This window comes from Balaenoptera borealis (genome assembly GCF_965194805.1).
Source record: "Balaenoptera borealis genome assembly, chromosome: 20".
Lineage (NCBI taxonomy): Eukaryota > Metazoa > Chordata > Mammalia > Artiodactyla > Balaenopteridae > Balaenoptera > Balaenoptera borealis.
Genome location: NC_138879.1, coordinates 42274666 through 42290576, shown reverse-complemented (window position 1 = coordinate 42290576; position 15911 = coordinate 42274666). Strand labels below are relative to the sequence as shown.

Below are 15911 nucleotides of genomic sequence, written 5' to 3'. Positions count from 1 at the left end.
GTCACATATGATGATAATGCTTATCACAATCAAGATAATATCCATTATCCCCCAAAGCTGACTTGTGCTCCTTTGTAATTCACCCCTGCATCCATACAACCACCTCCACCCCAGGAAACCACTGATCTGCTTCCCATCACTATGGATTAATTTGCATTTTCTATAAGTATATATAAATGTAATAATACAGCATGTAATTTTTTGGGTCTGGCTCCTTTCACTCGGTGTAATTGAGGTTCATCTATATTCATCAATAACTCATTCTTTCTTTTCCCTGTATGGATATACCACAGTGTGTTTATCCATTTACCTGTTGATGGACATTTGGGTTTTTTCCAGTTGTTGGCTATTGCCAATATACCTGCTCTGAGCATTTGTGTATAAGTTTTTGTGTGAATGTATGCTAAAATATAGTCTTAAACATTCCCCTTTCTGTGATGACATTTCTTTTAGTTATCCCCAGTCTCTGCAAATCCTGACACAGATAGCCAGTCTTACCTGGTGGTGGGAAAATAAAGGGACAGGAAAGGGCAGTGTGGCTTGCCCCCCGTTCACTATCCACTGTGCTGGTTCGGTGTGGTGACCAGTACCACAGTGAATGGTGGACAATAGCAGAACTGAAAGTAGTCCAGACTATGACATGAACTTGACTCAGAAACAGCTGTGAGGCAAAACTCCCCCCCCGCCCCCGCCCCATCGACAGGCACACTCGGCGGTGGGGATAGGCTGGCATCTGAGATGCATGTAAAAGATGTCCAATTCATTGCAGGCACCCAACACATCTCAATTCCCTTCTGCTATATTTGCTTTCTTGATTGCTTTGCTTGCAGGTTCTGGGTTATTTTCTTGATAATTGGGGCTTGTAGGTAAGTAACCTTTGGGTAAGAGAGGCATCACTCTGCTATTCTTTTAAAATCTTAGGCCACACATCAATATTGCAATATACACCAATCTTATGTCTGAGAGGCCCAAGGGTACCACTGTAACTCAAAAGCCCTCTTTGAGGAGAGGACTTTTATTGTATACAGGTATCCTAACGTGTCTTACAGGATGAGCACTGGGCCTCCTTTCATTTTTTCCTTTTCCTTTTTCTCTTTCCAGCTTTACTGATATATTATTGACATATGACATATGTAAGTTACAGGTTCACATACATGTATATACTGTAAAATGATCACAGCAATAAGCTTAGTTAACACCTGTCCTCTCACATAATTACCATTTTTGTGTGTGTGGTGCTAAATTTAAGTGTGTGATCAGCATTCTTTTCAAATTTGCCTCTTTGATGGTGGCTAACTTATGCCTATAAGTTTCCCTACTCATCAATTTCAGAACCCATCCCCCACCCTCCAAAAGGCTAAGGGACATTGAAACTCAAGCCAGTAGGTTTTATTTACATCTCACAAGCAACTGAACATTTGGAAATATCTGGAGGACTGACTAAACGTGCTTACTTTCATCTAGTTGCTTAGGGCTGTTGACATGAAGCTAAGCTTTTGTATAACCCTTTATAGAAGACTGTCAGAATTGCAGGGGGCTTTGCTGGTCGTGTTGTCTAACCGTGTCATTTTTAAGAGGAGCCAGCAGCAGCTCAGAGACATGAAGCGCCCCACCCAGAGTCACAGAGCTCCTTAGTGGTGGGGCTGGACGAGGAACGCAGCCTCCAGGCTCCCAATCCACTGCTCTCTCCATCCTAACCCCCCAGCCCCTCAGCTCTCATCTAATTTTTCTGTGCTTAATATGTTTTCCTTGAATTGATTTTTCTCCTCTGCCTCATCCATTACCTTCAAGGTTATTTTTGGTGCTCTCCTCTGCCTCTTTCATTGTGCAGACTGATTTCCCAGGCTTTGCTGAGGTTGGTGGTACTTCCCACCCCAGGGTCTTTGGCTTTCATTAACATGTTCATGTTTCATTCATTTCATTACCTGTTCTGTTCTCTCCCCTCCCCACCCCTTTATTGTCTTCCTGGGGCCTGTAAAACAAACCTGTCCCCAAGACCCTTTACCACCACCTCTCCTCCCTACTGCCAGCCCCCAAGGTGCTGCTATTTCCCATCATGCTCTATCCCCACCCCCTTCGGTCTATTCCCCGCTTGCAAAATCTGCTCATAGTAACAACACTTGGAGCTCATCCTTCATTGATAATTCAAGGCTACACCAGCCACTGCGTAGTCATGACCTATATATCTTTCTGATGGCATTTCTTCCCTGCCCCCACCGGGTTTTCATTGTGTGATGTGTCTATCTGGGATGATTCCTTCTCTCCTAACTATGTGGTGGATGGGGTATCTGCCAGGTGCTTGCAGGTAATGGTTGCTTGGTGCGTGGATGGTTTGGGAGTTGTGTGTGGAGATGGAAAGAGAGTTGGATGGAGCACCATTCCAGACACCAGGGTTCTAGTTCCAGGCCCTGGATCATCATAGGAAAAAGAAGGGAGCTTTAGATAGGGTCAGACAACCCTCCTTTCAAACCTCAGCTCTATCCTTGATTAACTTTGTGATATAGGCAAACCTGAGTTTCCTCATCTGTAAAATGGGGATGTTAGTCAACTACTTTCATTTCTGAAGGGAGTACTAAATGTGGCAAAGGGTCTAAATTGCTTATCCCAGCGCCCAGCACTTTCTACTGGATTCAGAAGGGGATGGATTCAAATCCTGGGCACCATGTGCCCTGGGCAAGTTCATTAAGCTCTTTTAGCTTCTGTTTACCCAACTATAGTGCAGGAAGAATGAGTACCAACCTAATAAATTGGTTGTGAGAATTTAGTACACCAAAATATGTAAAGTAGCACCGTGCCTGGCATGAAGTAAGTACCCAATAAATGTCAGCCATTTTTTTCCTTTAAATCAGCTGAATTTAAAAAAAAAATTCTTTTATTGAAGTACAGTTGATTTGTAACATCATGTAAGTTTCAGGTGTATAGCACAGTGATTCAGTTACACACACACACACACACACACACACACACACACACACACACATATTCCTTTTCAGATTCTTTTCCATTACAGGTTATTACATAATATTGAGTATAGTGCCCTGTGCTATACAGTAGGTCCTTGTTGGCTATCTATTTTTTATATAGTAATGTGTATATGTTAATCTCAGCCTCCTAATTTATCCTTCCCCCACCCGCCTTTCCCCTTTGGTAACCATAAGTTTGTTTTCTGCTTTGGAAATAAGTTCATTTGTGTGTGTTTTTTTTTAGATTCCAAATATAAATGATATCATATGATATTTGTCTTTCTCTGCCTGAAATGTCAGCTGTTTTTATTTTTATTTATTTATTTATTTTTTGGGTATTATTTCATATTAATGTAATATTTGCCTTGCTAAAATAGCATTAATTTTGTTTGAATATGTACTAAAAGCACAACAACATTAAAATGTTTAACTTTTTTAGATTATCATGTTATATTAACAAAGATTGGGATGAAGATAAAAAAAAAAAAAATAAACACGTCTTTCTATTTTTTCCTCATAAACAGTCTTGTATTATATCAGAGTCAGCCGTTTTTAAGTGTTCAATAAATACTACTTGCTTTGCCCTTGTCACTTTATCCCGTAGCCTTTTTAAAAAAGTAAGTGGGTGTACCTCCTGAGCATCTTATGAACTTTGAGAAGTGTGTGAGCTAAGCATTCATTAAATACTTTTATATATACTGAGTATACATATACTGAGTGTATACTCTGCAGGGAGAAATTCCAAACTCTATGGTGCTCAAAACCTAATTGGGGTTCAAGGTGGCAGAGTAGAAGGACGTGTGCTCACTCCTCTTGCGAGAGCACCAGAATCACAACTAACTGCTGAACAATCATTGACAGGAAGACACTGGAACTCATCAAAAAAGATACCCCACATCCAAAGACAAAGGAGAAGCCACAATGAGACAGTAGGAGGGGCGGAATCACAATAAAAGCAAATCTCATAAACACTGGGTGGGTGACTCACAAACCAGAGAACGATTACACGACAGAAGTCCACCCACTGGAGTGAAGGTTCTGAGCCCCATGTCAGGCTTCCCAACCTGGGGTCTGGCAATGGGAGGAGGAATTCCCAGAGAATCAGACTTTGAAGGCTGGTGGGATTTGACTGCAGGACTTCGACAGGATTGGGGGAAACAGAGACTCCACTCTTGGAGGGCACACACAAAGTTGTGTGCACATCAGGACATAGGGGGAAGGAGCAGTGACCCCATAGGAGACTGAACCCGACCTACCTGCTAGTGTTGTAGGGTCTCCTGCAGAGGCGGGGGGTGGCTGTGGCTCACCGCAGGGACAAAGACACTGGCAGCAGAAGTTCTGGGAAGTACTCCTTGGCGTGAGCCCTCCCAGAGTCCGCCATTAGCCCTACCAAAGAGCGTGTAGGCACCAGTGCTGGGTCACCTCAGGCCAAACAACCAACAGGGAGGGAACTCAGCCCCATCCATCAGCAGACAAGCAGATTAAAGTTTTATTGAGCTCTGCCCACCAGAGCAACCCCCAGCTCTACCCACCACCAGTTCCTCCCATCAGGAAGATTGCACAAGCCTCTTAGATGGCCTCATCCACCAGAGGGCAGAAAGCAGAAGCAAGAAGAACTACCGTCCTGCAGCCTGTGGGATGAAAACCACATTCACAGAAAGATAGACAAAATGAAAAGGCAGAGGACTATGTACCAGATGAAGGAACAAGATAAAACCCCAGAAAAACAACTAAATGAAGTGGAGATAGGCAACCTTCCAGAAGAAGAATTCAGAATAATGATAGTGAAGATGATCCAGGACCTCAAAAAAGAAATGGAGGCAAAGATTGAGAAGATGCAAGAAATGTTTAACAAAGACCTAGAAGAATTAAAGAACAAACAAACAGAGCTGAACAATACAATAACTGAAATGAAAAATACACTAGAAGGAATCAATAGCAGAATAACTGAGGCAGAAGAATGGATAAGTGACCTGGAAGACAGAATGCTGGAATTCTCTGCCGTGAAACAGAATAAAGAAAAAAGAATGAAAAGAAATGAAGACAGCCTAAGAGACCTCTAGGACAACATTAAATGCACCAACATGCGCATTATAGGGGGTCCCAGAAGGAGAAGAGAGAGAGAAAGGACCAGAGAAAATATTTGAAGAGATTATAGCCCAAAACTACCCTAACTTGGGAAAGGAAATAGCCACCCAAGTCCAGGAAGCAGGGAGAGTCCCAGGCAGTATAAACCCAAGGAGAAACAGGCCGAGACACATAGCAATCAAATTGACAAAAATTAAAGACAAAGAAAAATTATTAAAAGCAACAAGCAAAAAATGACAAATAACATAAAAGGGAACTCCCATAAGGTTAACAGCTGATTTCTCAGCAGAAAGTCTACAAGCCAGAAGGGAGTGGCACGATATATTTAAAGTGATGAAAGTGAAGAACCTAAAACCAAGATTACTCTACCCAGCAAGGATCTCATTTAGATTCAGTGGAGAAATTAAAACCTTTACAGACAAGGAAAAGCTAAGAGAATTCAGCACCATCAAACCAGCTCTACAACAAATGCTAAAGGAACTTCTCTAAGTGGGAAACACAAGAGAAGAAAAGGACCTACAAAAGCAAACCCAAAACAATTAAGAAAATGGTACTATGAACATACATATCAAAAATTACCTTAAATGTGAATGGATTAAATACTCCAACCAAAAGACAAAGGCTTGCTGAATGGATACAAAAACAAGACCCATATATATGCTGTCTACAAGAGACCCACTTCAGACCTAGGGACACACAAAGACTGAAAGTGAGGGGATGGAAAAAGATATTCCATGCAAATGGAAATCAAAAGAAAGCTGGAGTAGCAATCCTCATATCAGATAAAATAGACTTTAAAATAAAGAATGTTACAAGAGACAAGGAAGGACACTACATAATGATCAAGGGATCAATCCAAGAAGCAGATATAACAATTATAAATAAATATGCACCCAACATAGGAGCACTTCAATACATAAGGCAAATGCTAACAGCTATAAAAGAGGAAATCAACAGTAACACAATAATAGTGGGGGACTTTAACACCTCACTTACACCAATGGACAGATCATCCAGACAGAAAATTAATAAGGAGACACAAGCTTTAAATGACACAATAGACCACATAGATTTAATTGATATTTAGAGGACATTCCATCTGAAAACAGCAGATTACACTTTCTTCTCAAGTGCACACGGAACATTCTCCAGGATAGATCACATCTTGGGTCACAAATCAAGCCTTGGCAAATTTAAGAAAACTGAAATCATGTCAAGCATCTTTTCCAACCACAACACTATGAGATTAGAAATAAATTACAGGGAAAAAAGTGTAAAAAACATAAACACATGGAGGCTAAACAATACGTTACTAAATAACCAAGAGATCACTGAAGAAATCAAATAGGAAATCAAAAATTACCTAGAGACAAATGACAACAAAAACAGGATGATCCAAAACCTACAGGATGCAACAAAAGCAGTTCTAAGAGGCAAGTTTATAGTAATACAATCCTATCTCAAGAAACAAGAAAAATCTCAAATAAACAATCTAACCTTACACCTAAAGGAACTAGAGAAAGAAGAACAAACAAAACCCAAAGTTAGTAGAAGGAAAGAAGTCATAAAAATCAGAGCACAAATAAATAAAGTAGAAACAAAGAAAACAATAGCAAAGATCAATAAAACGAAAAGCTGTTTCTTTGAGAAGATAAACAAAATTGATAAACCTTTAGCCAGACTCATCAAGAAAAAGAGGGAGAGGACTCAAATCAATAAAATTAGAAAAGAAAAAGGAGAAGTTACAACAGACACTGCAGAAATACAAAGCACTGTAAGAGACTACTGCAAGCAAATCTACGCCAATAAAATGGACAACCTAGAAGAAATGGACAATTCTTAGAAAAGCACAACCTTCTGAGACCAAACCAGGAAGAAATAGAAAACATGAAGAGACCAATCACAAGTAATGAAATTGAAACTGTGATGAAAAATCTTCCAACAAACAAAAGTCCAGGACCAGATGGCTTCACAGGTGAATTCTATCAAACATTTAGAGAAGAGCTAACACCCATCCTTCTCAAACTCTTCAAAAAATTGCAGAGGAAGGAACACTCCCAAACTCATTCTATGAGGCCACCATCACCCTGATACCAAAACCAGACAGAGATACTACAAAAAAAGAAAATTACAAACCAGTATCACTGAAGAATATAGATGCAAAAATCCTCAACAAAATACTAGCAAACAGAATCCAACAACACATTAAAAGGATCATGCACCATGATCAAGTGGGATTTATCCAAGGGATGCAAGGATTCTTCAATATACACAAATCAATCAATGTGATACACCATATTAACAAACTGAAGGTAAAAAACCATATGATCATCTCAATAGATGCAGAAAAAGCTTTCAACAAAATTCAATACCCATTTATGATAAAAACCCTCCAGAAAGTAGGAATAGAGGGAACTTACCTCAACATAATAAAGGCCATATACGACAAACCCACAGCAAACATCATTCTCAATGGTGAAAAACTGACAGCATTTCCTCTAAGATCAGGAACAAGACAAGGATGTCCACTCTTGCCACTATTATTCAACATAGTTTTGGAAGTCCTAGCCACGGTAATCAGAGAAGAAAAAGAAATAAAAGGAATACAAATTGGAAAAGAAGAAGTAAAACTGTCACTGTTTGCAGATGACATGATACTATACATAAATAATCCTAAAGATGCCACCAGAAAACTACTAGAGCTAATCAATGCATTTGGTAAAGTTGCAGGATACAAAATTAATGCACAGAAATCTCCTGCATTCCTATACACTAATAACAAAAGATCAGAAAGAGAAATTAATGAAACAATCCCATTCACCATTGCAACAACAAAAATAAAATAGCTGGGAATAAACCTACCTAAGGAGGTAAAAGACCTGTACTGTAAGACACTGATGAAAGAAATCAAAGATGACGCAAACATATGGAGAGATATACCATGTTCTTGGATTGGAAGAATCAATATAGTGAAAATGACTATACTACCCAAAGCAATCTACAGATTCAATGCAATTCCTATCAAATTACCAATGGCATTTTTTATGGAACTAGAACAAAAAAATCTTAAAATTTGTATGGAGATACGAAAGACCCCGAATAGCCAAAGCAATCTTGAGGGAAAAAAACGGAGCTGGAGGAATCAGACTCACTGACTCAGGCTATATTACAAAGCTGCAGTAATTAAGACAATATGGTACTGGCACAGAAACAGAAATATAGATCAATGGAACAGGATAGAAAGCCCAGAGATAAACCCACACACCTATGGTCAACTAACCTATGACAAAGGAGGCAAGGATACACAATGGAGAAAAGACAGTGTCTTCAATTAATGGTGCTGGGAAAACTGGACAGCTACATGTAAAAGAATGAAATTAGATCACTCCCTAACACCATACACAAAAATAAACTCAAAATGGATTAAAGACCTAAATGTAAGACTGGACACTATAAAACTCTTAGAGGAAAACATAGGAAGAACACTCTTTGACATAAATCACAGCAAGATCTTTTTTGACCCACCTCCTAGAGTAATGGAAATAAAAACAAAAATAAAAAATGGGACCTAATGAAACTTGAAATCTTTTGCACAGCAAAGGAAACTATAAACAAGACGAAAAGACAACCCTCAGAATGGGAGAAAATATTTGCAAACAGATCAACGGACAAAGGATTAATCTCCAAAATATATAAACAGCCCAGGCAGTTCAATATTAAAAAAACAAACAACCCAATCAGAAAATGGGCAGAAGACCTAAATAGACATTTCTCCAAAGAAGACTCACAGATGGCCAAGAGGCACATGAAAAGCTGCTTAACATTAATAATTTTTAGAGAAATGCAAATCAAAACTACAATGAGGTATCACCTCACACTGGTTAGAATGGGCATCATCAGAAAATCGACAAACAACAAATGCTGGAGAGGGTGTGGAGAAAAGGGAACCCTCTTGCACTGTTGGTGGGAATGTAAATTGGTATAGTCTCTATGAAGAACAGTATGGAGGTTCCTTAAAAAACTAAAAATAGAATTACCATATGACCCAGCAATCCCACTACTGGGCATATACCCAGAGAAAACCATAATTCAAAAAGATACATGCACCCCAATGTTCATTACAGCACTATTTACAATAGCCAGGTCATGGAAGCAACCTAAATGCCCATCAACAGACGAATGGATAAAGAAGTTGTGGTACATATGTACAATGGAATATTACTCAGCCATAAAAAGGAATGAAACTGGGTCATTTGTAGAGACATGGTTGGACCAAGAGACTGTTATACAGAGTGAAGTAAGTCAGAAAGAGAAAAACAAATATCATATGTTAATGCATGTACGTGGAATCTAGAAAAATGGTACAGATGAACCAGTTTGCAGGGCAGAAATAGAGACTCAGATGTAGAGAACAAACGTATGGACACCAAGGGGGGAAAGTGGCGGGGGGGTGGGGGTGGGATGAATTGGGAGATTGGGATCGACATGTATACACTGATGTGTATAAAATAGATAACTAATAAAAAGAAAGCTAAAAAAAAGATCATCCTGGATTAACCAGGTGGGCCCTAAATTCAAGAAGTGTTCTTATAAGAAGAGGAGACACAGACAGAAGTGGTGAAGCACAGGGGAGAGGCCATAGGAAGATGGCAGCAGAGATCAGAGTGATGCAGCCATAAGCCAAGAAGTGCCCGGGACCACCAGCAGCTGGAGGAGGCTAGAAACGTCCCCAAGAACCTCCAGAGTGAGAGTCACCTGCAGACACCTTGATTTCAGACTTGTGGCCTCTGGAAATGTGAGAAAATAAATTTCTGTCATTTCAAGCCAAAAAAAAAAAAAAAACCTAACTGGGTCGCAAGCACCTAGCAAATGATTTCAAAACACTTTATCACCAGAGCCAAAATAATAAACTGCAAATTGAACAGTTGCTTCAACAATTCAATTCTACATCCATTTATTAAGCACTTATTAAAAGCCAGGCATAAAGATGAAAAAGACCTGACATCCAGGAGTTTACAGTCTATAGAGGTACTATTACTAATACATTGATGATGATGATGATGGTTCAATGGTGATGTTGATGGCGGTGGCAACACTTCAACAACAACAGCTAAGATGTATAAAGAGCTGACTTCCAGGAGTTTACAGTCTATAGAGGTACTATTACTAATACAGTGATGATGATGATGATGGTTTGATGGTGATGTTGATGGCGGTGGCAACACTTCAACAACAACAGCTAAGATGTATAAAGAACTGACTTCCAGACAGATGCTGGCTAAGGGCTTTGCATGCATTATCTCATTTAATACTCATAAGAACCCCTTGAGGTAAATAATGTTATTCTCTTATGGGTGAAGAAAAGGAAGATCAGAGAGTTAAGTAATTTGCCCAAGGCCACACAGCTCCTAACTAGCAGAGTTAGATCTCAAACTCAAGTCTTAATGGTGTCGAGACATTTCACCCAACTACTCAACCACTACGCACTGCCCTTCCATGACCAATTATAATGAAGAAAGAGTCACGTAAATGCTGTGATAGAGGACAAAGTGCTATGGGGGGCAGGAGGGGAGCATTCTGATTCTGATCAGGGTGACGGCTGAAATCTTCACAGCTGAGGTGTCATTGCGACTGGGTCTTCAAGGATAAGTAAGAAATCAATGGTAAGGGACGTAGTAGGAGGGGATTCCAGATGGAGGGACCAGCCTGGACAATGCAAAGAGGCTTCACAACTCTGGATGTGGTTGGGGAACAAGAGGCTAGGTGGTCTGGTGGGAGGGAGGGCTCTTGCGGAGAGCGTTGGAATAAAGGAGAAATGAGAGCAGCTTGGGGGTCTTTGGAGGTTGAGCTTTTGAGGTGCAGCACAAAGGCTAGGAGGCCTCATGTTACTTGTTTTATTTTGTCAGCTAAAGGAACTTATTTTAGGATCCACAGGGAAAGATATTTTTTTCATTTTGATTCTTGGAGCTTTTTCCCATGTTTGACCTGGGAGCCAGGAGAACTGAGTTTTATTGAAAGGCCAAAACCGTAAGGGACTCTGATGTCAGGCCCAGGGTTTGAATCCAATCTCTATCACTTCTTGGCTATAGGACTTTGGACAGGTTAGTTAACACTCCTGAGCCTCAGTCTCCTCCTCTACAAAATGGGTTTGTTGGGAGACTTGAACAAATGAATATACATGAAGCGTTTAGAATAGTGCCTGGTACAAAGCAAGCTCTTATAAAATAGCATTATTATTACTGGTCACGGGTTAACTACTGACTGGCCATATGACTTTCTCTATCTGAGCCTCGAAATCCTTATCCATTAATGAAGGATAAGGATAAGGATAATCCTTATCCATTAAACCTTATCCAATTATTCAATATTGAATAATATTTCTGTGACGCCTTCTGGTATAAAATGGTTTCATTCCAAATGGCTCCTTTGGTGAAGAAGTTGAAGAACGTAACAACTTTAGAACTTTCCTTTCCTAATAAAACAAAGAGCTAGAATAATTCAGGGGCGCTAACCTATGCTGCACAAGAGTTCTGTCCAACCAAGCCTTCTCGGAGCTGATGTATTAGCAAGGCCTACGGCCTCATCCTCGGCGAGCTTCCACGTTGTCAATGGAGATAGACAAAGGCCTCTCCCAATTGCATTTCTGAAGCAACCTGTCAATTCCAGTGACCTCATTATCTTAGCTTATTCAGCAGTTTGGGATTTTTTTTGATGACTCAGGGGACCTACCATTACTCAAGCATTTTGATCACGGCACTGTTTTGCCTTCACTAAGTCTCTTGCCTGCTTCGTGGCCGTGGGGTCAGCGGCGAGTGATTCATCGTCTGCTACCTGCCCACATCATCAGCGGTCCCTGCCCTCCTCCAGTGTCTGGCGTGTTTGTCAGGCATCCTGTGTGGGTCCCGTGTGCTGTGTCTGAGGCCACCTCCCAGGAGACGCACACAGGATCGGTGCCTCTAATTCAGCCAGTGGACATTTAGCTCATTAAACAGCAATAGATTCAAACAGAAAAATGAAACCACACACATCCTTAGCGCTAAATACGTTTCCTTCTTTTGTCTTAGTTTGATTGACTGAAGGGAAACGTGAGGAGCTCTGCATAACTGAGAGCCTGAAAGCGTCCAGTTAGAGAGATGAGAGGAGATTGGCTCCAAGCAATATCTCTCCTTGCAGGAAGTGAGTGGTGGTGAATCCGTATTTCTCCATAGTAAGCTGTTTCTTGGGGCTCAAGCATCCCTTCTTCCAGTGCTGGTGGGGAGAGACTCAGGCAGGGCTGGTTGTGCCCGTGGAGTTGGGTTCACTGTTCCTGCTGGTCTCAGGGGCAGCAGCTGGCCTGCCAGCTTGTTCCCTCCAAGCCGTTTCCCTTTGCCCCTTCCAGCCTTGGGAAAGAACACCAGCCTGTGGGCTGATACACCAAAGTGGCCTGATAGCTGGGAAGTGACCCTCCTGTAGAGAATGGAGCTCGTCTTCTTTAGAGCAGTAAGGCTATATTGGGTTGGCCAAAAAGTTCGTTTGGGTTTTTCCGTAAGATGCCAATAAGATGGCACCAAGTTCATTTAGTCCTTGGTTTGTGGTCAGATTCTTTACAACCCCCAAATCTGGGAAATGTGAAATGATTAAAAAAAAATTCCAGGCTTTTCACTACATTCCAGAGTCTTATTCAGATTTCTGTGGTTGAGAGCCCACATAATAGCTTATACACTCTAGTAGACTTTTTTTTTTTCTTGCCTCCAACATACCTGTTTCCCACTTAATTCTGTCCAAAAATGTCCAGATTTGCTTTGGGGGAACCACTGCCCCCTAGCGTTAGACTTGGGTATGGCCCCCACTCTCAATTCAATGGTGAGAGCAGGTTGTCTTGAGCCAATAAGCATGTTCTGTCCCTGGGCATGTGACACAGTTTGGGCAAATGATGCTCAAGGCAACAGTGATGGGATGGGGGTTGGGAAATCTACCGTTCTCCCATCCAGGAGCTGGTGGAAGAGGAGCCCTCATCTTTCTCCTGGGCGTCATGCTCTGAGGCCACCAGGTTGGAATGGGTTCAGCCCTTTTGACTTCCTTGACAAGGGACATACTGAGGGTGACGTTGGCACACAAAGGAGGCCAGAATGGAGAGAATCAGGGTTGGTTCTGATGACAGTGTGACTCTCTGGGAGAAACCACAAGTGAAGCCAGAACCACTTCTGGATTCTTTAGTTATGTAAGCCAATTACTTTATTTTGCTTTAGGCCAGTTTTCCTCGTAGTTGCAAAGGGAAATTTTGGAATAGATAGTCCTATCAACCACAGAAATGGGGAAAATTAATGGCTGAAGCTACTTTATTTGGTCTTATTTATTCCTTTTTGTTTCAACATTGCAGATTCTGTAAGAGCTAATGTTTATGGAAAATATGTGCTAGACATTAACTTACATGTTATGACTTGTTGAAACCCACCATGAGGAGTGTACTGTTATTAACTCCATTTTACAGATGAGAAAACTGAGGCACACAGAGGTTAAGTAATTTGCCCAAGGTCACAGGATGAGTAAGTGACAGAGCCACAATTTAATCCAACAGGAGACTTCTCACATCTCCCACAACTCTAATATCCTATGACTATAATTTCCAGAAGCAGAGCCAATGACTGTTTCCACTGGGAACTATCAAGCATGCAGCCAATTTCATTGCCTGGAGCTTTCTCAGCTCTTCTCAATCCCATCTCCTTTGCCCAAATGATAATTGTCTGTTGCATTCTTAAATCGTCTTGCCTCCTCCTCCAAGCCTGACACTCTGGTTTCTGTAACATACGTCTCCATAGCTCAATATGAGAATGTCATCAACCCACTTCCACCGCCCTTCAGCACTTGCTTTTTCAGAAGAGTCCCAAATGCAAAGTCTACAGCATTGGGAAGCACTCAGTGGGATTAGATTCCTTGGGAATGTACACTTAACACTTCTCTAGGTTTAGATCCACGTGTTGAAATCTTGTGCAGCTTGCGACACGCTGGTTTTGCCCAGGTTCCCCGGGGGGAGGGAGGAGTTATGAAATGTTTCCTCATTGCTCCTCTCTATATTCTGCCAATTGCATCCTCCAGGCTCAATCTTAACCGTATGAATAACCACTCTCCCAATTCCCCAGTCAGGGAGACTTCCAGATCCACACATTCACTCTTCCCACACTTTGATATTCCCTGGGTGCTGCTTCTTGGCGCTGCTATGACCTGCCCCTTTATGCAATGTGGAGAAAAGGATTTGAGATAGATTCTACCTGACACTATTAGGGGCGGTAAGAGAGTAATGAAAAAGGGCACATGTTGGCAACAGTGGGGAAATTGTCCAGAGCATCAAACCTCTGAAAGTTGACTGATACCCAGGCTTTACATATGCTCACCATCCTCTAGAATCTACTGCCGACCATATGAGAAGGGTATACTATATATATCACATACCCCAGCTATCCTGTCTCTTATTTATCCCATCCATATCAAGCAGTCATTGGTTTATCTGTTCAAATAAACACATATGTATGATTTTATGTTAGAGGGTAGCTTTTATAAATCACATAAGGAAACCTCCAGATCCCTGACTGTACCAGTTATATCCTCATTCCATTCATTCATCAGCCGAGTCATGCATTGATCCACCCATCTAACAAAACTTGATTGAACACCTATATGTGTCACTGTATAAAGTACTGAGGATACAGAGATGAAAAATACATATTTTTTTTGCCCTTGGAGCTCACACTTTAGTAAAAGAGAGACAAATAAACAGAGTATTTCAGTCCATTTAGGTAAACATTTTAACAGAGTTAATTACAGGGTGTCATAGGAGCAGAGAAGAAGGGCCAGGCTTTGGAAGTCAAGAAGGGTTTCCTACAAGAATAAAGACGCAGATGTAGAGAATGGACTCAAGGACACGGGGAGGGGGAAGGGTAAGCTGGGACGAAGTGAGAGAGTGGCATGGACTTATATATACTACCAAATGTAAAATAGATAGCTAGTGGGAAGCAGCTGCATAGCACAGGGAGATCAGCTCAGGGCTTTGTGACCACTTAGAGGGGTGGGATAGGGAGGATGGGAGGGAGACGCAAGAGGGAGGAGATATGGGGATACATGTATATGTATGGCTGATTCACTTTGTTATACAGCAGCAACTAACACACTATTGTAAAGCAATTATACTCCAATAAAGATGTTAAAAAAAAAAAAAAGAAGGGCTTCCTAGAAAAGGTGACAATTGAGATTGACAGCTGAGACTCACTGTAGCAGACAGCATGACGCCCCAGTATCTGTCCCCTCCTTTGTCCTGGTAATAGAACCTATGAGGTTTTAGCTGGCCACAATGGCGATAGACTCATTTCCAGCCTCTCTTACATCTTCGTGTAGTCACGGAACCAAATTGTAGTCAATAGGATATGAATGAAAGAGATGGGTACAATTTGGTTACAACAATTATTTTTTTAAAAAGGGTATCTTGCCCTCTGCTTCCTCTTGCCCATTCTCCTTGGGTTGGAATGTAGGTAAGGTAGACGTGACCTAGCTCTGAGCGTATGGATAATACCCTAGTGGATCACAGAGCCGTAAGACAGAAGGAAATGCGGGCCCTCGACGGCTCTATGGAGCAGAGGCGTCCATCAGCCCTGTCCTCCCGTGACAGCCCCTATATGCGGGCACCCCAGTATAATAGCAGCTTAACCTGTACCTTTACACAATAACCAACCACCCACAGGCTGAGCTCTGCATAAGAAATTCAGCATGATTAGCTATTACAGTGTCCCCTCCGCCTTGGTAAGGATGATCTAGAACTAGTTGGTGGTGGTCGTGCATTGATATTTCTGGAGGATCTGGGGGTGAGTGAAACACTGGATTGTGGTGAGA

General features: G+C 41.4%; 1 protein-coding gene across 1 annotated transcript in view; it reads right to left on the bottom strand.

Moving 5' to 3' along the window:
* The window catches only part of ASIC2 (acid sensing ion channel subunit 2), a gene marked incomplete at its 5' end in the record, with an annotated part of 1025374 nt that overhangs the window by 403643 nt on the left and 605820 nt on the right, over positions 1-15911 (bottom strand). The window lies entirely within an intron of this gene.